At 40.2% G+C, this 25561-nt stretch overlaps 1 long non-coding RNA gene across 1 annotated transcript; it reads left to right on the top strand.

Annotated features, from left to right (window-relative positions):
* The first annotated feature begins 1160 nt into the window (after positions 1–1160).
* LOC310686234 lies at positions 1161–24603 on the top strand. The gene is made up of 3 exons (XR_014515782.1): positions 1161–1683; positions 4222–4285; positions 23428–24603. It is a non-coding gene; the product is annotated as an uncharacterized lncRNA (long non-coding RNA).
* The last annotated feature ends 958 nt before the right edge of the window (positions 24604–25561 follow it).

Below are 25561 nucleotides of genomic sequence, written 5' to 3'. Positions count from 1 at the left end.
TCAGTCATAGTTCACTGCTTACAGAACATAAAAGTGTAGACACAAGAGAGAAACTGTATAATTTTGTAGAGTGTGTGAAAGGCATCTGTTGTCATACTGAAGTTCTCTGACCACAAAAAATCCACATAGGAATGAAAGCGTAAGAATGTAGGGTAGACTGGGGAATGAAAGCTCTGTGAAGGATTGTGTAGGGGAAATTCCCTTAGTATAAGGATTCAAGTTGTCATTTCTTTTTGGTGCTACAGAAAGCCATTTCTGAGTATTTTAATATACAAGGGCAAAAAGCATTAGAAGTAAAGGAGTTGCTCTACCACTGAGCTATGCCGCTTCTCTAAATATTCTGGTAGCTGGCCTTTGTTGGCCTGTATGAAGTCCGCCTCACAAATGATGATTCAAGCTGTAATTGTTCACAACCTGCTCTGTTTTCTCCTGCTCCTTTCCCCTGCTCCTCCCCCAAACACCCACTCCACGTCCATCCTGTAAGGATTCAAGAAAAGGCACCCTATTGGTGTCTTGGGTTTACACATGACTGTGCCATGGAAGCAGCCTTTAGTGCTCTGTTTGCCCCCTTCTAACTTTATAAAACAAGCAGAATCACGTGAGAGAGCAAATTTAGGCATGGGGAGAAATGTGATGCTAAACTTAGCTCATTACTGAAACAATATGCAAACTGAAACACAGCTACTCTTATCTAATTTTTGCGGTTCAGTGCAGTTCTCCAGACAAGTAATGTGTACAGAAATGTACATACTAAAGCCTAAATATGAATGCTTATATTAGTGAGATGAACACACAAACATGCCTTATCTTAAGGGAAATGGCATTCTGAAAATGTATATATTAGGCACAATTGCATATAAAAATGTGTGTAGCAGGAGGAATGTGTACACCAATTCTGATGAATTTTCATGAGGACTTTTAGAAAACAAAATCGCAAACTGATTTTGAAAGGCATGGTTGGAAAAAATGAGAAACTGAGAGGAACCAGAATTGACCTATTTATCCTATCCATCTTGATTTGCTTGCAGAAAGCTTAAGGTTAGGTTAATGAGCATTTGTTTTGTTTTGTTTGTAGGTTGGTTATAGGGCAATGAGCATTTATTCTGATTTGCTTATGGGGTGTTATTTATATGTCTTTATGTTAGCTATATTTTAGTGTATATCCCTATCAAAACTGTTTTTTAAAATGGGTTTATTGTTCTAGGGTGACAGAATATAAATCCACTTCAACTGTGCAAACCTTTACGGTATACGCTCGAATCCTTCCTGCAAAACAGCAATAGTCTATAAGCAACCCATATGACATTGTGCCTCATTAGCCTTTGACACATCCATCTGGAAATTATATATGGGTTGCATGTTGGTAACCATTTTACATGTAGATATGTGGTCTTCAACAATAAGAATGATAGCTTTCCAATGCCTTGATCTCTGCTTTCTCTTATTCAATTGGACACAGCAATAGTTCTCTTAGGGATACATGCTGTACTAGTGCTAAACAAGAAAGGCATATTCCGAAGCAAAGGGGAATCCAAGAGGCATCCTGAAAGCTCTGGGACTGAAGTGCTTTGAAGACCTGCCTGCTCGTGAGCTGCGCTGGCTTATATAACTCATTCAAAACTTTTGGGAAAGCTGCCCTAGAACACACAATGGATGCCCGTTTTGACCCTTCCTGTTGAGAAGGTATAAATGTGCACAGGGTAGCTTAAAGAGAATGTTATTGCTTCAAATAATAGAAAGGGGTGATTTGATTATGCATCAGTGTTACTCGGCAGGGAGGATGTATTATTCACTTGCTGTTGCTAGGTTACCAGCCTTATTTACAGATAGAAGTTTCCAGAGAAGGGAAATTTGAGAAGCTTCAAGGACAGAAGGCAAGCGGGAGGGAAGAGGCACCAGCAAATCAAAGCTTGTTAGTCTAGAGTGAATGTTAAACACCTTTCTACAAAGAGGCCTAGAATAAAAAAGAGAAGAGTGGGTGAGATAATATGAAAAAGCGTGTCAGTAAACTGTCCTTCTTGACCAGCAGTTCTGATTTCAAAGGATGCTGTTGGCTAAGGAAGATAGAGAGGAAATTAAGTGTGGGTGTCCATTTATAGAATCATCGAATTATAGAGTTGGAAGGCACCCTGAGGGTCATCTAGGCCAATTCCCTGCAATGCAGGAATCTCAACTAGATCATACATGACAGATGGCCATCCAACCTCTGCTTAAAAACCTCCAAGGAAAGAGAGTCAACCACCTCTTGTGGGAGTCTGTTCCACTGTCAAGCACCTTTTATTGACAGAAAGTTCTTCCTGATGTTTAGTCAGAATCTTCTTTCTTGCAACTTGAATGCATTGGTTTGGGTCCTAGCCTCTGGAGTAGGAGAAAGAAGAAGCACACAGGTTTAAATTAGATTATGTAGGCACATGAGAAGAAGCAAAGACCACAGAGTAGCTTTAAAAAGAGCATGTACAGCCAGATGCTATGGCAAAGGGCTCAGATGGGCTAGTGACCTTGGAAATACATTGTTGTCTGGGAGGCAGTTGATGTAGACCTCTTGTACACATGAGGAATAGGATACATGCAGTATGTGGAGAAGCTGCATCACGTGACGTGCTACAGCCATTGACGTGCAGAAAATGAAACTAAATTGTGCTATATTGGTTGAAGTGGGGTGGGAAATAATTTGGGACCTGAAACACATCAGAAAAGGCTAGCAGTTCTGGCCTCCAAACATAATCAGTGTCAATGAACAAGTGTCTCTTGGTACAAACAGAATCGCATAATTTATAAATAAATCCCTCAGTACATTTGCTTTATTATTTTTTTATAAAAAATAAATCCCTCAGTACATTTGCTTTATTATTTTTTTAGCTATTTCAAAAGCAGCTTAGAAGCCAATCAGTGACTCATCACTTGTAGGTGGTAGCTTTATGAGTAGCTAAATGCAGCCAGCAATTGTTCTCAAACTCGATTTCTATCTGAAATCTAGATTCCCATTTGGTACAGCAATGCCAAAGCATTTTCTTATAGCAGTAGCATGAACGCTACATAAGTTGAGCCCCAAAGGTAAAGTTAGTTAAATTTCTGATACAATTTAAGCTGATGGCATCAAATTGTAATAGGTGTTTCTTCCAATTCAGACACACATCAGAAAGAAGGCAAATGTAATTTCGATTATTTTCTGATTCTGTGAAAAGGAATGTTAAATATAACAATAAAATATTGCAGTGATGAGTTCAGGATTCCAGTTCAGGATTCCAGTTCAGGATTCCAGTTGGCCAGCCATATGGTTTTTCAGGACACTCCATTCCATTGTCCCTTCCCCTGGGTTCTGAGGCCACAGAGTGATTAGCGTCTTGGGATAAATGATCATGTACACAAGTCTTTAAGCGATCATGAAGTTGAGGGTGGGCATGGCTTAGACATAGGTCACATGCTTTGCCTGTGAAAGATCCTAGAATCAATGACTAGCATCACTGCTTAAAGTACAGCGGCAGCAGGATCTGAAGAAAAGCCACTGCTAGTTAGTGTTGACTTTCATAGGCTAGTTCGGGTGTAACCAATGTGACACCTTCCAGTTGGACTACAACTCTCTTCAACTCCAGCCTGTAGGGCTAATAATCAGGTATGATGTCTGTTGTAGTCTAAAACTACTGGAGAGTATCACGGGCACTGTCCAAATATACAACGGTTCTAAGTTGATGCAAGGCAGCCCCTTATATTCAATAACATCTCTGGCAAAATAATATTGTTGGATGTATGTAGCCATCTTTGATAATTAATGATTATTGAGCAGAGGTCTTAGTGCTCGCACTCACTCACTCACTCATTCACTCACTCACTCATGAAGTCAAAAAAAGAAAATTTAATGACAGACTCAATTGAAATTCTGTTGTTCCGTTTCTATTTTTATAAAAGCTACAAGAGATTAGGTTAGAATTTCCTTGTATAACAGTGATTGCCATGGTAACTAAACAAATTTAAAGCCTTAGGTGCTCCCCACTCTCAAGTCTTTCCTTTATATTGAATATAAGGATCTCAGGTTTTGTCCTCCTGCCCTCCAAGTCAATACACTGATGTGTATTGTTATACAGAACCCTATGAAGAAACCTGTTGAGTTCTCAACACCGCGTGGAGCCTGTTTTTAGTAATTAAGGCACAACACACAACACACTTACCAAAGCCAAGTTTTTGCTATTAACTTCTATTTGCTATATTCTATTCTATTTGCAGTAATTTGCTCACACCTTCCATTTTTTTAACATTTCCTGGGAGTTCAAGAATAACTTGTGAGAAGGTAAGTGAGACAACTACATCTTTTATCTTGGTCTTCTTATTCCTCCTGTAATTTTTCAGAATTAAAGTCCAGTACTAGGCACACTTACTTTGCCGTGGGACCTGTTTTTAACACGGTAGTCTTGGAAGTGATACAGCTAGGTAATGAACCTCATCATTCAGCATCAAAGTGAGCTCCTGCTACATCCTGATATGGAGCCACTGTAGATACAGGATTTCTATTCAAGGTAAAATCGGGAGCTCAGCACCACCACTCAGCACCATTCCTAGAAGCTCTCACTAAACATTTACCCCTATGAATATTTTGCAAAACCCACAGACTTGACTACCTGCTGATCAAACTCTCCGTGGTCAACTCACCTTTTGAGACATATCAACAACATAGGGTTGTAGCCAACTGAATTCTCTGAATTCTCCCATTGCAATTAGTAGAACTAAGTTAGTGATGTGCATTAATTTTAATGGATCTGCTCTGAGTATGATTAACATTGGATGTAATCCATAATTATCAGAGGAGCCTTGCTGGATCTGAACAAAGGTTTTTATTCATTAAAGGTTTTAAAGCAGAGGTTGGATGGCCATCAGTCATGCATACTTTAGTTGAGATTCCTGTAACCTCACTTTTTGCAGTGAGGGCATCACCAGAAGGCCCTCAGAACTGGATCTCAGTCTCCAGCACTGGTGGAGCCAATTCAGTGCTCCTGCTGGTGTGTTTCCACCACCTCTAACCTCTCAGGCATCTTGTAGCACCTCTCTTCCTCCTGGTAAGCAACTGCAACCCCACCTGCTAAGAACCTAACATAGTGGCTCTGCCCTTCACAGCCCGCCACTTCTGCATTTCAGTGACACCTCAAATTCTTTCCATTTTTGCCCCTTGCACTGTGGGTGTCACACTGAAGTTGCAATTACACTGGTGCACTAATGGTGCCCAAGAATGACACAAATCCACTCTGCTGGTATATCTTTGGACTCAGTAGCACTGGGGACTTATTTCATCTTTGTCCAGGGTGCTTAAGTCAAAAGTTGGATTGTACTGTTATTCTTTTAAAAAGAATTGGGTACTTGCAAGGTAACCTGTTTTTATGTCAAGATATATTAGTTTTCCCCCCTTTGGTTATATTTCAGTGTGAATTTTTGAGTCAGATACTGTTATATTATAAAAAGCTTTTCCTATCTCTTCCACTGTTAAATGTTTTATACTGTAATGTATTATAACACAACACTTAATAAATTTTGACTTGGCACCCCACAGGGCAGACACTATTTCAGCCTGACTTCAGCACTTCATGATTCTTTCTGCAGAGATTGGGGATTTGTATTCCCCTCAAATTCTGCAGAGATCCCCAGTCTTTTATATACCGTATTTTTCGCCCTATAGGATGCACCGTCCCATAAGGCGCACCTAGTTTTTTGGGGGGGAAATAAAGAAAAAACTTTTTATTCCCCCCCCCCCCGGCACGGGGCTGGGGCGGGGGAAGCCCGAGCTTGAAGGGGAAAAGGTGCGTCCTATGGGGCGAAAAATACGGTATACATATGCACTCATTCTGGATACTTGTGAACTGCATGGACCTTGGATTAGACCACAGCCTCCTAAGATTGATTCCTGAATTAGCTTGTTGCTCCTTAGATTCTCAAGGCTGATTTTCTATCATATCCATTCATCAAACCCATAGGAAATAATGTATCCTGGAGATGAATTTCAGAGATTTGCTTCAAGAGGCAACTCCCTCATATCCACCAGCTGATAAGTATTTTATGCATGTGTCAGGAAATGGTCCGAATGGGGGAATTGGGAAGTGTATCCTCAGTCAGATCAGTTTCTCTCTGAAGCAGAGGAGAGGGGGAAGATTCGCACCCCTTCTCCCCAGCAGTTTCAGTAGGAGAGAGAGAGGAGAATGCTGCACAGCCTCCGTAGGAGTTACCTAGCTACAAGATAGTGGAAGAAGAGGGGGAAAGGAGGGAACAGTCTCCCTAGAGAGCCTGGGCAACCCCTCTCCCCTTGGGCTCGTAGGTCTCTCCGTATTAGAGAACAGAGAATGCAGAGGGGTTGAAACTTCCATTGGTGCCCAGGATGTTGCTGGGGATGGAGGGGGAACTCTCTTTGTGGAGAGATATGGATTCTTGCCTTGCTGAATAACTGAATAAAAAGGACTATAAAAGACAAACTGTTTGTGATTCTTGACTATGAAGTTACCAGAGGAGGAGAGGCCTCTCCACGCCTGACAGTATGCTGATTTGGTAGATGGCATGGCGTCAGCAATGAAGCGACCTAGGGGTAAATCAAATAGGCAAGATCAGTTACACGAAAATATTATCTGGCCTCTGCAGAAAGACATTAATCATGCCAGAGGTTTTCCAGTTCTGACCCATGGGTGCCTGTGATACTCAGGTGAAAACCTTTGATTCCAACCTGGAAGTAACCCAGTTCCACCATATTATCGCTTTTTACCACACTTTAATCTTAAAATAATACTTGAAGCAGCTTACAATACGGCTTAAAATACACAACAAAAATACAAACACTAAAATTGCATATTAAATATGATAATATCCAGAACAATAATAATATATTCCACCTGCCCTTCTGGCTATCCCCAGTCTCTGAGATTCTGACTTAGATCCTGCCTAAGTCCATTCCAGAATGCTGTCCTCCCTATGGTATCCACTCAAAGGTCTGCAGCCCTAAGCAGCAGCCCTTCGTAACTGTAGTCTACCCTGGCCACTCTGGACACTGCCTGGCCCAACTGTTAATCTGAATCCCTCCACCAGCACCTTCTCCACCTCTCTATATCAGACATTTGGAATCAGTGTGGTAGTTCAACATCATTTCTGAAGTGCGAAACTCCTTTGTTGAGTGTGGGCTCAACAACATGCCAGAATGGCATATCTTCCAACATGACATGGCCCAAATCTAGGATTCCATCTTTTGGGTCCACACTCTCATGTGAGTCATGTGACTCGTATGAGATCACGCCCCCCCAAAAGCGCTATTTCCAGGTATAGTGGCCCAAAACATGTTTTGGGGCACCATGCCTGAAAAAAAGTATAAGGTTGTGGAGGCCATTTTGGCCATTGTCCTCTTGTGAGAAAAAAGGGATGTCCCATGTTTATTGGGGCAGTTGATGGGTATGTAAATGGGTTGGCGACATCACAGCAAGGCCAGACTGTTTCCATTTACAGACAGATGATGCGAGTAAATCGCTACTGGATCTCATCCACAGTTACCTGCAGCAAAATGTTTGCCCATCGACTGTTCACTTCTCTCATAAAAAAATAAGAAGTACTGTCCACTCTTGAATGTCTTTTCTTCTAGTTTTTTTTAATAAAGTTATTCAGTGTGCTAGTTTGAAGCAACAATTAGATGCAAGTAGGCTACTTTTCCATTACAGAAGTAGGGCAGCTTGAGGTGCTTGCGGTACCAAGTCACAAGAAAAAAGGGTGTTTAGATCGCGTGCAAAATATTTTATGGCTTATGTAAATCTGCTGTGTGCAACGGTCTGAACAAAAATTCTGTAAGAGATGCCTTTCTGGACACTTTATAATTTAAAAATCGATGACAAGATACACTGAAAGGATGAGAAGTTTATATATATATTTATTTACAGCTGGTATCTGTTTGTTTGTATTGGGATTTATTTATTTATTTCAACATAGCATTCTTTAGTCAGTTTTTATTTCATTTAACTCAGCTAAGAAGGAGCCATGCATCCACTTTCAACTTAAATAATAGTGACGTCCTACTCTGTATCTCCTTTTGCTCAAACATTAGCTTCACACCCACATCGATTCAGAGCCAGATATTGGGTGGGGTGGTTGATCCTCAAGTCAGCTGGGGGCAGACTGGCCTGATCCGGAGGTGGGACAGTTTGTGCCAAGCCCAATCCTTCACTATCCTACTCCTCAGGCTCTTCAGATGTGTGTAGTGCTATTCCCTGTCTTTCTCCCATTTCTTTATTAACCAGAGTCCTTGGATAAGATCAGGTTTGAACAGCACAAAGGAGTGAGGATGGAGGGATGGGGAGTACCCATTTTACCATTTCATCTCTACAACAGTAGATCCTGACATACAGCAGTTAACAGTATGAGCATGGTTAGACTCAAGGGTCCTCATGTATTCTTTGTCAAATGGAAGCTTCGTGCTGAGTAGAGGAGGTCCACAAGATATAGGGCAAGTTCATAAGGGGGGGGGGGTGCAATTTCCAAGACTTGACAACAAACATGTCAGATTATTAATCTTTTCAGAGTTTTATGGGGTGATTGCTCACTTATGACAATCTATTAGCCTATTTGCCATTTTGCATGGCAAAATTTAACACATTTTAACACCCATCCCTCTTGCTAAATATGGAGTTGTGCTGCACTTATTGTGTGGTGTGTGGGTCAATTACACAAACTAGCTCATTGTGTGGTGGGTTCTGGTCTAGTGAAATTATGCACATGCCTCATACAATAAGGTGAGCTCAACTCCATATTTTAAAAGTGGGATCAAAAGGTCTGACATATTTTAAATAACCGCCGACCTTCTGATCAGCAAGCCCAAGAGGCTCAGTGGTTTAGAGACAGCACCACTCGTTCCCCTTGCCCAGACACTTAATACTCTATGGGAACTGCTCTAATCCATTGGTGGTTTCCTTGTAGTCCACACTGAAGAATAGGAATCTATACAAATTTCAGAGTCCAAAGTTCAATGGAAATGTTGCACAAAATTCTCTCTTTTTTCGAAGTTCTGCTTCTTGTTTTTTGTTTAAAGTTGTGCAACCGGTCTTTCATTGGGGAGCCTAAAACAGGATTCTTGGAAATGTGCAAGTACTATTTATAAAGGTGGTGCCTATCACAGATTCATTCTGGGTTGGACTGGATCAGAAAGCAAGACAATTCCAGTTCTACATAATGGTATTCTACAATAATCTGGAAATTGAATTAAATTAGAGGTTCCAGGCAGCACTAAATAAAAGAGAGTTGCATCACCCAACAATGGCTTGTGACAATAATTCTTCAATAACATGAATTCACAGTGAAGTCTTTTTCAGTAATGGTTTTCTGCACTCATAATTAAATGTTTTATTGCTTCCAGGTCAACATATTAAGGACCAATTCATTAATAATCCCCTAGCCACACTAAACTGGAAACAATGCAATGGACAGAGCATGTGAAGAGAAAGCTTTTCATTTAAGGCACTGCGGCCCTTAAAAGCCTCAGTAACAGTTTATCAATTCATATTGAATAGACTGGCACTGTTAATGCAAATATTAGGTCCCTCCTCCCTTTTTGAAGACCTTTATCGTTTTTACATGGAAGTAGAACACGAAACAGTGGAATGCATTGACTGGATTTGGCATTGGTGTGACCTGAGGTCTCTTTAAAAAGTTAATGAATGAAGGATGGTCAATTCAGAGAAAGGGGCATGTGTGGAAGCAACCCTAGAATTAAGTTAGATGAGATATTTTTATTAAAAACAGGGCACTTAGTCACTGTACAAGCTCTTTGAAGTCTACTGGCAGGTAGAATAAAAGCTAGCAGTTTAGGACACCTTGACCTCGTTTATGCTGACGCTTTCAGAAATTGCATTAAGAGGCTGCCAAATGCTTTAAGATGGTACTCTGGGACAGCTTTAGGCATGCACTTACAATGGAAAGAGTGTACAGTTTTTCATTCGCATGGTTCTTTCTTTTTAAGTTTTCAATTTAGCCCTGTCCCTAAACAGAAGAAAATGAAACCCTAATTTTGGTATATTTTCATATTTTTGTATTCTTTCAAACTTAAAGCAATAAACAGCACCAATAAATAACAGCAGCAGAAGCAGCAGCAGCAGCAGCAACAACATTCATGGATGGTTTCTTATCAACTTTTTACTTAAGATGTCACCACAATTTTTAATTTTCTTTCACAAAAAGAGCAACAGCTGCACAGTGAGTACTCTCAGCACACCTACAGGTATGCAAATTACTCATATGCAGGACAATATGTTTGTTGTCTATCGCAGCCAATGAGAGAAAGTTTTGGGATGAACAAAATAAAGTAATATATATATATTTGTTCATACAAGGATGTGGTATGTTGTCAGCAAAGTCCTTGACATTGTGCTTTTAAATATCATACCCAAGAGAAGAACTGTTTTGCCACTTTATTCCCATAAGAGACACCACTAACTTGTTAAAAGAGAGAACTATTTGATTTAGTAATTCTGTAGAGATTCAATTTATGGAGTCACTAATTTCTTCCTCTGTTGCTGATTGTTTCCTGATATTTTCTAAGTTCCCTTATTGTTCCTATCTAATCATTATTCCTTTATTGATCCCCCCAATATTTTTAGTTTCCTCTCTCCCCCATGATAAATACATATTGCCTGCCAAGCTGTTTGCTGAACCAACTCTGTCCTTCACCTTTCTGCTAATATCTTGATCCTAAGTATGATATACCCAAAGGTAGCTATGCTTGCCCCAATGAAATCAGTGGTACAATGAAAGGGCAATATTAGGTTGACTGCAGCAATGGAACAAAGCTATAAGAAACTGAGTTGGATTTTGTGCTTGATGGTCACACTGGGTGACATTCAACTAGGTTTTACTCAGAGTAGACCCACTGAAATGAATAAACATGACTTAGTTAGAATCATTAATTCCAATGGCTCCACTCTGAGCAATACTGAGTTGACAACCACCCACTGTGTCTATAAGTAGAACGCTTGTCAAATTCATTATTCACTTCAACTTATCATATAAAATGTGTACAATACATATAGTATTTACTTACTTGGCCTTCCTTAACTAATACTGTTTTCAATGGTTTATCAGCTTCTGCTTATGAGTGTGATACAGGAAACCTCTAACCCTTAACTTAAAGTGTTTTCCTATTTTATTTCTGACTAGGGATGGATAAATATGTCCCTTTTGTTTTATCTAAATTCCTATTTTTTCCAGTTTTATTAATTTCCCACATTTCCATTTGCATCATAGTTTTATAAAGTCGTCATTTTAGTGCACATTTATCAAATATACATGCATTTGTATGTCATTTCCCCATAATTCCTTTTTTGAATGCTCTTTTCATTAATATATGCATTTGTACTTGTAATATACACATTTTTGTAAACAGGTTTAGTAAAGGTAAAGGTAAAGGACCCCTGACAGTTAAGTCCAGTCGCGAATGACTCTGGGGTTGCGACGCTCATCTCGCTTTAGTGGCCAAGGGAGCCAGCGTACAGCTTCCGGGTCATGTGGCCACCATGACTAAGCTGTTTCTGGCGAACCAGAGCAGCGCATGGAAACGCTGTTTACCTTCCCGCTGGAGTGGTACCTATTTATCTACTTGCACTTTGACGTGCTTTCGAACTGCTAGGTGGGCAGGAGCTGGGACCGAGCAATGGGAGCTCACCCTGTCATGGGGATTCGAACCGCGACCTTCTGATCAGCAAGCCCTAGGCTCAGTGGTTTAACACTACCCGCGTCCCCTACACAAGTTTGGTACACAAACAAAAATACCTGTGCTTCTGTTTGCATATTTTTTGAGGAGCTACAGATGACGAAGGTTCACATTAACATACAAACTAAACTCACTGCCCCACTTTTTGTTTTTGACCTTTTCAAAACCATACATAAACATCAATCCTTAGTATTATAATATCACTGGGACCTGATTATATTTAGATGAATAGGATATTTCTTTCCAAAATGTCTTTGTGGCAGATGGTGCTTCCCCATCTGTGGTATTTGAACCCTAGTTCCTGTATTCCATGAACCACCTACTGCCATCTGCTCCTTCCACCAAGTACCATTATTAATTTGCTCCATTGCCTTTTCAGAGAAAGCCAGTAGAAGGCAATTTGCTTCTTCCAAATTTACTAGGGATCTCCCACTTCAGAGCTGCTTGATCTCCGCTTTTACTTGGGCCTCTTCCAAATCATCAACCAATTTTGGCATTTTGTCTATTAGCATGGAGTCTGTTACATTGTCCCCCAAGACAAACAGATGCCAACCTTCATACAGATTACAGGTGACAATATGTTGGTCATATCTAACAGTTCAGCTGCACTGGCACAAGGGACTTCTCTGCTTGCAACAGAATTTCCTCTCCCTCTCCTCTGCTTTCCTCTCCAGTCCCCTCAAAATTAGTTCAAGACTCTTGCTGCCACAACTGGACACAACTCTGTACTCATAAGTTGTCTCTATTGAAATGACCTTATATAAACTCTTGTATCTTTAATTTGTTACTTTATATGAATACAATTAGATTCCAGAAATGGGGGGGGGGTGTTTGGGGGAGAGGAGGGGATAGCTCTTGATTTAAAGGTTGACCTAGCAATGGCTTCCCCTGTCTTTCAGTACAGTTTCTCCATGGCTTCCCATCCTGTACTTCATTGGCATATCACTCCTGATAAAGACAGGGTACCATTTTGGCTGGAGAAAGCCAGATCAACTGATGTTTGTTTGTTTGCTTGCTTGCTTCCTAGATAGCTGTAATGTTTTATTCTGTTCTAAGCCTTCAGGATGTGCATTTTATTATTTATTAAATTTATATACCACCCTTCCTCCCATTGGAGGAAGTAGTTCCTAGGAGTTGAATATATGACAAATAATTGTATTTTTTTACTTCTCTCATTCAAGCAGTAAACCTGAATTCATAGTTCAGCTAGTAATTCAGAAGGCCCCTGACCTTTGATTAATGAAAATTCCCTTGTATTCAAAAAGGGTTGTTTTATACACTTATCTACTAAATTAAGTATAACCTACATAAAAAGTGACCTTGCAAGTTACTTCACAGCTATTTTTATGCATTGCTGCAATATATTTGCATACTACAGCAGGGCTAGTAAGTAATCTTCTCCTAATGTAAATTAGAAGTTGGCTAGGCTTATCAAACAAGACACAGCAAATTAACAAAAATCATTTTGCCACAGCACATAATTACCTCCAGGGAGCCTGTCTGAAGTTCTAAAATCAAGGCAGAGAACACAATGGAGTTTTACAGCAGATTTGGAATAGACTTTTCTGAATGCCTTGATGCCAACTTAGTAGAATTATTTAGTAAATTAAAAGAATATGTGGTAGATGTTTCGTATTAATTTCAGACAATGGACTGATTCAGCTAATATTCTTCCTTACTTTGTCCCTATTTATGATTTAGGAGGTTTATCATGCTTTCCTGCCTGGCCTATTTAGCACATCTGTTCCATCTCCACCCCCACATGTTGGAATGTCTGCACATGGGCATAATGTTTGAAGAGCATTCAGTGTATCTAAGTACCAAACAATATGATTGATTCTTAATATATATATATATATATATATATATATATATATATATATATATATAAAATCTTCAAGAGCAGACATTTGAACCATGTATCTCAATTAGAGCTAGACTGGTGACTGTGAGCGGCTGCCGAGACCATATAACACCAGTCTTGAAAGACCTTCATTGGCTCCCAGTACATTTCTGAGCACAATTCCAAGTGTTGGTGCTGACCTTTAAAACCCTAAATGGCCTCGGCCCAGTATACCTGAAGGAGTGGCTCCACCCCCATCGTTCAGGGCTGAGCGCCTTCTGACTGTTCCTGTAACTGTGAGAAGTGAGGTTACAGAGAACCAGGCAGAGGGCCTTTTGGGTAGTGGCGCCCACCCTGTGGAATGCCGTCCCATCAGATGTCAAGGAAATAAACAACTACCTGACTTTTAGAAGACATCTGAAGGCAGCCCTGTTTACAGAAGTTTTTAATGTTTGATGTTTTATCATGTTTTTAGTATTCTGCTGGGAGCTGCCCAGAGTGGCTGGGGAAACCCAGCCAGATGGGTGGGGTATAAGTAACAAATAATAATAATAATAATAATAATAATAATAATAATAATAATAATAATATTGCCTTGCTTGGGCTTTGCCTTAAACTAGCCTGTTTAACATTGTTAGAACAATATTAGATTGTTCATTCTAAAACATCACAGGACATACTTGTAATTTTAATCATATTTTCATCAAACTGTTGCTGGTTGCTCTGCAGCACCCTCTGGTTTCACATTTTAATAATGCGTTAAGAACATTGTAAGCAATGCAATCATTTGTTCCTCTGTGTAACCGCAACCGTTCCTTAACTCTTTCCTAGAGTTAAAAACACAAGTGTAGATCCACCCTTAGTGTCTTCTTTTCAACAATAGTGAGATCACACATTCAAATGCATAAACAGGACGTGGGGCTGCACCCGTTACCCTGACTTCTGGTATCCATGCCTCCATCTATAGCAGGGATGGCTTTGTATATACAGCTGGCTGCAGAAAGACTTCCATGCCACCCTGGACCCCAGTAATGCAGGGGTCTCCTGCTTGGTAACTACAACTGCACATGCAATCTTCACATGTATGTGCTCAGGCTTCCTTGCTACAGCTGTGTATGTGTGGATGCCAGGCAGTAGGGCTAGCTGGTTTGGCCCCGTTCCTCACTCAAAGAGTTGATTTAATGTGTGGGCATCATTTCTGAAGTGGGCTAGAATTTCCATCTCAGGCACTCCAAGTCTGCTATATACATATTATAGATCTGTATAGCATCATCAATGTGCACAGTAGTTTAGCATATGGGGGGGGGGATGTCCTCTTAAGAATCTTGTAATCATCAATAGCAAGGGTGAAGAAAAGGTGGCATCATATACAAGTTCTGGAAGAGCATTTTGGCAACCATTTATTTAAGTGTCATCTGCATTAACCATCATCCTCCTCATTATATGTCCACACTGAGTGGCATTACTGTTATCAGCTCAAATTAGAAATTCTTTAGCTGGTTATTTGGGACTGAAAATAAGCAGCTAAATTTTCCCTTTTACAGAAAACCTGTGTTTCCCAGTGCTGGCACAGGCTGAAAGAAGGCTGGCTGGACTTCACTCACCAGTCAGTTACATCCACACTTTCCAAAGAGTTGAAAGCCAGAGAGTTTCAGTGTGGGAGACAGTTTAGTACTGAAACTGATGATGAGAACCATTGGGAGAGTCAAATGAACACTGAAAAATTAATACTTCTTCCTCTCCCACACAAACAGAAAGGCTATTCATTTACATGGGGACCAGATTATGTTTCCGAAGAGAGTTTTCTGATTACGGATCTGACTTGAGCTTAATACCATCTGACTAACACATCACTGATATGTAAATGTAAAAAAAGTTGAAACTGTGCTTTTGCCTTCACAAAGCTTATGGTTAATATTCAAAACTTGTTACATCATTCCTAGATGTTCTCTTCAATGGCTTAATCACAGCCAGTCATAAAATATGGTTTATTGTGAATACCCAGCCTAGGTTTTAATATTATCATGATCTGGAATAATAAAAAGGTGTGCATTTCTGACCATATGTGGAGTGCTGCCAGAGTGAGTCCACATGTCTGCATTAGAGGGAAAGGTTGCTATTCCAAAAAGAGTGGCTTCCACTGAAACTAGAAGCATTGTAGTTCCTTTCCTTTTTTTTAAAAAAAATTGTACTTCTCTAAAAATGTTTCCATTTCTCCATTGCTATGTTGAATGGATCATTACATTTACGAATTCTCACATTCAAATCCAAGATTAGCAGGTATTTTATGCATCTTGGCTGTGAGTCCTGGAAGACCTGCTCCCTGCCTTGCTAGCCTTTCCCCAGCTGGCTGACTGACTCCAGCTACAAAAGCTGAGGCTGCTAAACAGACTCTTGGGTGGGGGCATAGTTTAGGGTTTGATAGATAGATAGATCTTATAATTTATTTAGAAATGGCTTGATTTGGTTGTGTGCTTTCTGATGTGTTTTATTTATAGTTTATGACTACTTTTGTCATGTTTGTGATTATGTAAATATTTTTACATTGTAAGCTCCTTGAGGATAGTTGTAACTGTGGAAAAGTGACATACAAATCAAATTATGATGGTGATGACGATTCTGGGATTCCCGAAGGCCTGAACAGCAGTGGCTCATGCTGTAGAGCGTGTTGTGGTGTCTTTGTGCCTTGCAGATCATGTTTTGTGTGTCTGGTGGAGTCTGGTGATGACATAGATGTGGAATAGCACCTTCCATGTCGGGCTACTAAGGAGTGGGGGTGGGTGGAATGTGGTTGGCACAGTGATTGGTGACTGCTGGGAGTCAAGAGTTGGCATGGCTGCTAGGGAAATGGCTGTCAAGAATGATCCATTTAATTCTCTGTGTGTGCTGCTAGTATTATCTCCTCAGCTTCTGTGTATAGGAGCATACAGGATCCCAATTAAGCCTCCTGCTAGTGTGTGAAGATACAGGAGTGCTTGCCTTGACTACAGAACCCAATAATGCAGTGCATTCCTGAATAAAAATGTGTACATGGCTATATCCAAGACCTAAATAGAAACTAAATTATGCAGAAGTATGCATGGAAATGGGTGAACTTTAATTCAGCCGGAGGGTTTTTTGTGGTTATGTATTGCTTGGACCAAGAATCTGGAGGCAATGATGAAATCCTCAAGTGTATTTTGCATCTCCTTACATCACCCTGATGTACTAGGGCCACGGGAAGACAAGCTCACACCTTCGTATTTTTGAAATATTTGAAGCTTGTACTGATTCTTTTAAGGGGGCCACTGGGGCTTCTTTCCTTACTCATATAAATAGAATGACAATATAAACCCCAACACTGGATATAATTTGAAAGTGCAGAGTTTAAGTATGCATTATAAGTCTGCTTGTTAAAATCCAGGCTTTGCCAGGCAAGTGAATAAATCAGTGCTAATAAAAGGAGAAAAGGTCTTGCAGCTTCTATAACAAGCTGATACAGTCACCTTTCCCACTCCAAGGAGGAAAACAGCAGGTTCCTTTTCTTTCAGCCTCAGGCAGAAGAATGGAAGGGCTCGTCTGGTAACTCCTGAGGGAAAGAGAAATGTTAAATAAGTTCCTCCCACACTGTTTTCAGAAGAATGCATGGCTTCTGACTCCTGACCCATCTATTGCCCTGATATCCAGCCCTGAGAGGAAAAGAAAGGTGCCATATTTGACTAGCTTGGCAAAACAGGGAAGGAAATGGTGAAATATAACAGTTGATCAAATTCTATCTTGTCTCAGGCCTATTTTCATATTCCCGTAGGATACTGTCAAGTCATGCTGCCAATGCAGAACGGTTCTCTACAGTGCATTTGTGAGTACTTTGTCTGGGCTGGTTTAAAATAGCTTGAACGACAGTTTCAGCAGTTGCAAAGCATATTCTTGGGATTTTTTCTTTCTCTTCAGTATTTTGCCTACCCTTTCTCTACCCCCAGCTCAGGTTTAACTGATTCCTTTTGGATTTATTCAGTGCTTTTTTTTCTTAAAATTTTTTTTTAGGGGTACTCTCATTTCGATTCAAGAAAATTACCATTTTACAGTTCAAATCAGGAAAAATACAGTAAATGGACAAAATGGACAAAAGATTCACAAAATGTTTAGGGGTATGCGTCCCCCTGCGTCCTCCCAGAAAAAAGCACTGGATTTATTTATTTTATTCCATTTATGAATTGCACCCCATAAAAATATCACGAAGCAATTTTCATATGCCTACGTTAAACCTTAAATGCTTAAAGGTTGCAGTTGCCACAATGTGTCCTTTTGGACACAGTTGGACCTGCTTCTGAGTGGAAAATGCAAATGATTGTGCTGTTAAAAGCTGCAACCTCCACAATAAAGATTATACAAAAGAAACATTGTACAGAATAGACCACAGCAGAGAGAAATTTGCCCTTCAGACACAAGGCATTTGGCCTCACCAAAATAAATGTAACTTAAAATCAGGTACTGTACTTTAAGATTAGAATAAGCTCCAAGTAGTTTTATGCAGTAACCAAGTGGCCCCACTTGGATCTTCCCCATCTGGGGTTGGGATTTCTCCAAGATGTCATTTCTGACTATTAAAGAGCTAACATCATCTTCATCAGAAGGAATTTCCAGGAAAGAGGCTACTTCTGGGAGTGCTTCACAGGTGTGCCTCCTGCTTTTGGGGGAGGCTTATTGGAAGACCTTAAAGGGGGGGACGACAAAATGAATACTTTAGGAAAATTACACCAACAACTGCAGAGCAGCCAAGCTGGGAAGGAGTAGGGTATCTGTGGCCCAAGGAGTTGGGGTACAAATGCTCTTGTGCCCCTGCCCCCATGTACAGTGGTACCTCGGGTTAAGAACTTAATCCGTTCTGGTGGTCTGTTCTTAACCTGAAACTGTCTTAACCTGAGGTACCACTTTAACTAATTGGGCCTCCTGCTGCCACCGCGGAATTCCTGTTCTCATCCTGAAGCAAAGTTCTCAACCAGAGGTATTATTTCTGGGTTAGTGGAGTCTGTAACCTGAAGCGTCTGTAACCTGAAGCGTCTGTAACCCGAGGTACCACTGTATTTGGACAAGAGACTACAGAGAGCATTACAGTCCAAAGTATGCAGCCGTAAATCAGATGAGCAGGGGTTTGGGGGTACAGAAGTTCATTACTAGGAAATCAGTGCTCTGAAGATGTGGTAAACCCACATCTTCAGTGGGGGTTGAAAGAACTATGTGGGGTTGAATTCAGTGGGGTTGATTGGCCATTTCACACATATCTTGAATAGTGTAGGATTACTATGTTTGATCAGAAAATTGAGTCTGGCTCTGTAGATGCCACTCTGTTCTCACCTCTCCTGCACCCAGGCTCCACCATCCTCAATCCACTAGAATTTTGTGACATTGGCTCATATTTTTTCTCAGTCTTCTTGTAATCTATTCCTGCCCAGGAGGAAAGATTAATTGAAACAAATCCTGATATGGGCTCTTCTCAAAGTACTCTGAGTACATTTTCAGTGTTGTGGCCCCACTTAATTCTTATACCAACACTAGCATTAAAATGATAATAGAGAATTGATGTTGATGCAATTTTAATTTAAGAATTGTAGACTTTTAGAATATAGCAAAAAGATGCTGCTGCTTTTAATTTATTACCCATCTTGAGGTCCCAGGGCAGGTTACAACAGTTTAAAACACAACATTAAAATGATGGTGCAATAATACACAGAACAAGGACAATTCAGAGTTAAATGATGGGGTCTTGTTGTTATATATCTTGGGAGCTGGCTTCAAAAGCATACAGGGAAAAGGTTCTAGTGGTCACCTGTCCAGAAGATGGACTTCATTGGGATGAATGGACTGCAGCCGACATGTTTACAGTATTCTGCAAGAAAGGAGGATCATGGCAAAGACTAAAATGGAATCATTGAAAAGTACACTTTAATTTTTAAAACATAGTTCATGTTTAAGTGAAGAGGAATAAAAAGCACATTTTACTTTGAAAAGTGAAGCTCAGGTTTAGGTGAAGGAGAGGATTAAAATATTTATCATTAAAGCACTTTGATGTATAAAAGGATGGATGGAAGGCAACCTAAATGGGACGATTGCATGGTAGGATGGGACACACAAAGTAGCTGGGATTGTGAGTGGGTGGTCTGGGTCTGGTGGATATGAATTTAAAGGGAAGTAATAACAGAGCCTAGGACTTGCCAATCAGAAGGTCGGCGGTTCGAATCCCTGCAACGGGGTGAGCTCCCATTGCTCAGTCCCAGCTCCTGCCAACCTAGCAGTTTGAAAGCACAAAGTGCAAGTAGACAAATAGGTACTGCTCCGGCGGGAAGGTAAACAGCGTTTCCATGCACTGCTCTGGTTCGCCAGAAGTGGCTTAGTCATGCTGGCCACATGACGCGGAAGCTGTACTCCCGCTCCCTCGGCCAATAAAGCGAGATGAGCGCCGCAACTCCAGAGCTGGTCACAACTGGACCTAATGGTCAGAGGTCCCTTTACCTTTAATAACGAGGAATGTTATTTCAGCATCTGTTCAGGTACTCAGGCCACATGGGCACTACACATTTAAGAGTGGTTTAACAGCCATTCCCTCTTCTTAGTGGGGTTGGTGGTAGATGGGTGGGATCCAAAGATGTCCCAGAACTTACATGAATTTTGGACAAATTTTTGATCTAAGGGGGTTCATTTCAAAAGCTAGATAATGGGTGCATTCAGATGTAAGGAATATTTGGTTGGTTTTTCCTGATTATAACACTAGCCCTTCTGTTCTGTTTTCTAATGTTCCTTTCACACTCCATTAGTTCCCCCTCACCAATTATCTATATCCAGAAGACATATGCATATTTAGATATTAAACTGGAGGATGACATCAGCCATTGTTAGTTACTTGGCAGGCAGACCACACCTTGTTATGCTTTGGCCCTATATTGGTTTGTGGCTTACTTGGTCATCATCTTTTAGATTATCAAACACCATCAAGGAATGTAGGTCTGAAGAATATGTTTCCATATGAATAGCATTTTCCATGAATCAAGCAATTAAACCCCGCCGCCCCCCCCCCCCGAGAGAGAGAGGGGGAAATGATACAACACAATACAAAACCACTATAGAAAACTATAACATCTCAAAACAGCAAAAACATAGCAACATATTTGGGAGGCATCTTAAAAGGCCCTTTCCTCTTCACCTTCTTTCTTACCAAGGCACATCCTGACTCACAGTATGAATCAGTTAGCCCACTAACACATGCACATCACCCCAATTTCTGTCTTCCAGCTACACAAATCATACAACATCCTATCTTCTAGTCAACTGATTCTACTTCTGCATCCACAAACACATCACCCACCCACCCAATCACTGCAATATCTCACACTCCACGCTCCATCACACTCAAACTGCTATCACTAACCACTTCTTCCACCCTACTATTTTATTTTATTTTATTTTATTTTATTTTATTTTATTTTATTTTATTTTATTTTATTTTATTTTATTTTATTTTATTTTATTTTATTTTATTTAAGTACCAGGAGACAATGAAACCATTCACTGGACAGAACCATATAAAATATCAAAACAAATTCCCGCCTGTCAATCACATAGATGTACTGCTATCGTGGCCAGTAATCTTGCTCTCACTCAGGTTGCTAATTTCTACCCAGGACTCTCACTCAAGGATGGGTAGAACTGCACTCGTTCCTCTCACCAGTGAGTACCCTTAGACATTTCAGCCCACAGGATAGACACTCACAGAATATATGTTTGTGCCTACACTGAATGTTACAATGTACCTACCAAGGATTGTGGCTCCTTCTGTTATCCAAATTTTCAACAGCTCAAACTGCTTCTGCTGAATACAAGATCCCAAGAGAACTCTGTCTCTGGTTGTTTCAGTCTTTTTCAGACCTGCATGATTCATGGGGAAAGTTCCATAAAAAGCACACTGAAGGACTTTTTAATGAGAGCTTTTTTTCCATCCTACATACACCGACATCTTTTTATTATTGCATGAGCCTAAGCATCCAAATTTAGCTCTTTGGAATTAAAGATAATCTTAGAGCAATATGTTCCACTGTGGTTCCATCTCAAATCGCCTGACAATGTGAATTTTATACTGGCACCTTGACATGAAATATTGCTTGATGTTACGGTGCTGGGTCCGATTCAGTGCTCTAATCAAAGCTGAAACGAATAGAGCTTTTTTCCAGTTCACAAATACAATTTTAGGAAATAGTTGGAGATTGTATCCCATTGTGACTTTGCACCATATTTTCACCCATTCCAACTGCAGCCCTCTATGTTGTATCACATGTTGTTCCAGAGGCCCCCCTTAAAATAAGATTTTGGGTGGGGAGGTGCAGGGGGTTGCATTGGGTAGGAGAGATCAGAGCAAATCAGATCCTCTGCCCTGCATTTGCAAGTGAAAGTGCTTCTGTTAGTTCAAAGACACCATGGGCTACAACTCTGGGTTTGTAATAATTTCATCTGAAGAAGTAGTTTTGTTGGAGAGTTGCAGTCAAACCTAACGGTGCTAAATTTTTAGAGGAGCCTCAGTGATGTCCCACCCCCTCTTCCCATTCCCTCTTCTCCTGATATTGTTTATGCATATTGTATTATTTAGATGATGTTAGTCTCTCTGAGCCTGGCTCCGGCCGGGTACAAATAAAATATTATTATTATAATTATCATCATCATTAGATAAGGAGGAAGTAAGGCTTGTTTCCTGTTCTCTCACTTGCTGCATGTGATGGCGGCAGACATGCCGCAACATATCTCCTTGCCTCAGACATAAGTCTGAAGCTTCTTTTGCTGAATTTCTACCCAGTAACTTATACCTGCATTTCTTATTGTTACTACATAGGATAATGCATGACTGTGACCTCAGGTTGAGTAAGTAAAGCATTTTTGAACGTACTTCAGAGTGTGGTCTGTTTCCTTGCATTAGAGGAGAAGTGGGGAGCCTCAAACAGCTGGAATGTATTAAAAGAAGGTTTCATAACCTATTCCTTTGTTTTTTTTATCTGCCTAACAATGGGGTTTAAACTCTGCTCTTTACGTGCTAGTCCTGTGGTTTTAAAAGAGGCAGCCGTTTTGTTCTTTTGTTAGTTAAACCCCCCCCCCCCCAGGTCTGTAGAGGATTAAATATGACTGATATATCTTCACACCAATACACATCATATTTTAACTCTAATGCTTTGTCACTTAGTCATTTTGAAATGCATTGAGCAAGGCAGGTCACAATATATTAAAAGACCAAATTTCATTCCAACATAATACGGTCCATAAAACCACAGTCTAAAAATATTACAAACAACATTATAACAGCAGAATAAACATCAGCAGAATAAAAGGGCATGAATATAAAAAGGCAGCAAAAAATTAAAAGCAACAGCTATTGAACACAGAGCATTAAAATGTCAATTAAAAGCAGTTTGAAACAACAACAAAAAGACTTCAAAGACCATCCTAATGTCATCAAGTCAGCACAGGGCTAGGGCTCTATGTACCTGCTTGCTTTTCCTATTTCATCTCATTATGCTACTCAACTTTCTTTCTTTCCCTCTGGCATGAGTTTAAAATTGAAAACAACAACTGTCAGACTCTTTCTTAAAAGTGTTATTTGTCCAATGAACACGGCATGAAAATATGAACAGAACCAAATTTCTCCTCCATCCCCAAAAGGGAGAGAACAAGAAGCTAAAAGCACCTTGCAGGTTTAAGTATCTTTGGGAATCTAATGCAGGATAGCGGTTCTGCTACATGTTCTGCTACACATGTTCTGCTACACTTGTCCCAATTCACAGTCAATGTGTATATTTCTAAATAAAATATACCGGTATATTATAAGAAATGCCACCAATTTCTCACTGTGCTCTCCCCTAAGGAAACCAAGCCCTGGTTATTCTGCCTCCGGAACTTCTTATTGCTCAGGAAAACAGAGAGGACATAACAAGATTGCACTGCTGTTGATTAACTCCTTCCATCCTTGGAAAGACTTTCCCTTTTCTTTCAGGAGATGTCATGTCTCATGATTAGGACTACCACAAGCTAACCAATACAAGAGTGGCTAACCAGCAGTTCATTACTGTTCCAACATTTATTTTCTGCTCAAAACTGCTGAAGAAATCCTCCTTGCATTGAGAAAAGTGTGTGAGAGAAACTCTTTAAGACTCCTTAAATAAAATTAAGGCTTCTTACATGTGAAAGCCCCACATATCCTCTGCACATGAATGTGCATGTGGCTCCATGATTACATTGCGAGACAAAGGTGTTAGCATTTTCTGGAAGAGACATAGTTGCTCACAATGTAAGTGGCTGAGCTCCGCATTGCAAGTGGTTCAAAATATTGAAGGCGGTGCTGAGATAATTTAATGTGAATTTGCTGTGCTTGGCCTTATCTCCATGACAACCATTACATATGCTTTGGCTCATAATCATTGATTAAGATGAAGTGGGGAGGTGCTCACATCCGGCTTGACTCAAAAACTGGGCTGGAAAGGGTCAGGAGTGAACTGATCTTTCAGTCTTTACAGGATAGTCACTCACTTTGAAAACTGCAGCTTTTAATTTTAATTTTTTTAAAAAAGCTTATATGATTAGAATTGAAATTTGAAATGGAGACATCCTGGGCTCAGTCTTGTACTCTTTGCTTTGCAGATAATAAAACTGTGTACTCAAATGTGCTCATCCTGACAGGGGAAATTAAACTCCAGCCATCTGGAGGACAATGTGGAATATAAAACTCTCAGCATGAGGCCAAAGAAACCTCATAAACTGATAGATTATATTGGGGATGATTTCCTATTGCTGTGTAATATCTGCTGTTTTATTTTAAGGCTTGTAGAAAGCAAAATGGCACTTTTACCTTTCTTAATAATAAAGGGTGGAGGTCTACAATAAAATGAGAAACTTGGCCTGAACAGCTGTTGAAATTATTTGGGAGGTACCTATGGCCAACTGAGGAGTGGTGGTAATTTCTGAAACGCAAAGTGAGAAATCAGCTGTGTGTTGATACCTCTTCTCTGTGTGTAATAAAAAGAAAGCTTTTTTGTTGTTTACACTTCATCTCTCTGGCTGTGAATCTTCTGGGGGAATGCCTGTACTGGTCTCTGAAGTGGATGACAAATATAATTGAGAAGAAAAGTGACAAAACCATGAGCAGCACAGAAGAGGATCCAACACCCAAGGCAGCTTGCAGATGGAGCTTACAAGGGCCTTTTGGGTCTCGCCAAAACCGCTCACAGGAATACTGTGAAACTCTCAAGCTGAGCGATGAGACACCTTGTACTCAGTACATTATTAGACATTTCATCAGGGGAATGACCTTCCTGTGAAAAATACAGCTTTGACTGGAGAAAACATTTGAGTAAATAATACTTTCTCCATAGCTATTAATTTAGAAGTTGTATATGCAGAAGATCATGCAATTTTTAGAGGAGACTCCATGATGTCTCATCCCCTCTTCCCATCTCCTCCTCTCCTGATATGATAAGGAGAAAGTAAGGCATGTTTCCTGTTCTCTCTCTTGCTGCATGTGATGGTGGCAGACATGCCACAACATATCTCCTTGCCTCAGACATAAGTCTGAAGCTGCTTTTGCTGAATTTCTACCCAGTAACTTATACCTGCATTTCTTAAGGATCAAAATAGCCTGACTACGCTATTATAGGCAGAAAGGTATATGCAAGCAACTGTTGCATTTTTGGGGGTGTAGGGGCATTATGTGACCAAGGCTCGTTAGTATATTGCAAGGTGAATTATAGGACCTTGACAAAAGATGATCTAGGAGGCAGACCCTAAACGTCCTTAACTGACTTTGAATTCAGTTGGATTTATTTCCATGAAGGATGTAGCAGTTAGAACTCAGAAATCTGTGTTATGTAAATAAATCTAATTCATGTATAATCCCTGATCTTCTGTGTCATCATAACATCCCTGCATTTTCAGTATTCCTTGGGTTTAAATTATTCCTGAGAAATGCTCATTCAATCTACTACTATAAGCTCCAGAGAAGACAG

This window comes from Podarcis liolepis (assembly GCF_965112155.1).
Source record: "Podarcis liolepis genome assembly, chromosome: 9".
Lineage (NCBI taxonomy): Eukaryota > Metazoa > Chordata > Lepidosauria > Squamata > Lacertidae > Podarcis > Podarcis liolepis.
The sequence above is the reverse complement of the archived record's forward strand: the minus strand, read 5'-3'. Positions and strand labels throughout refer to the sequence as shown.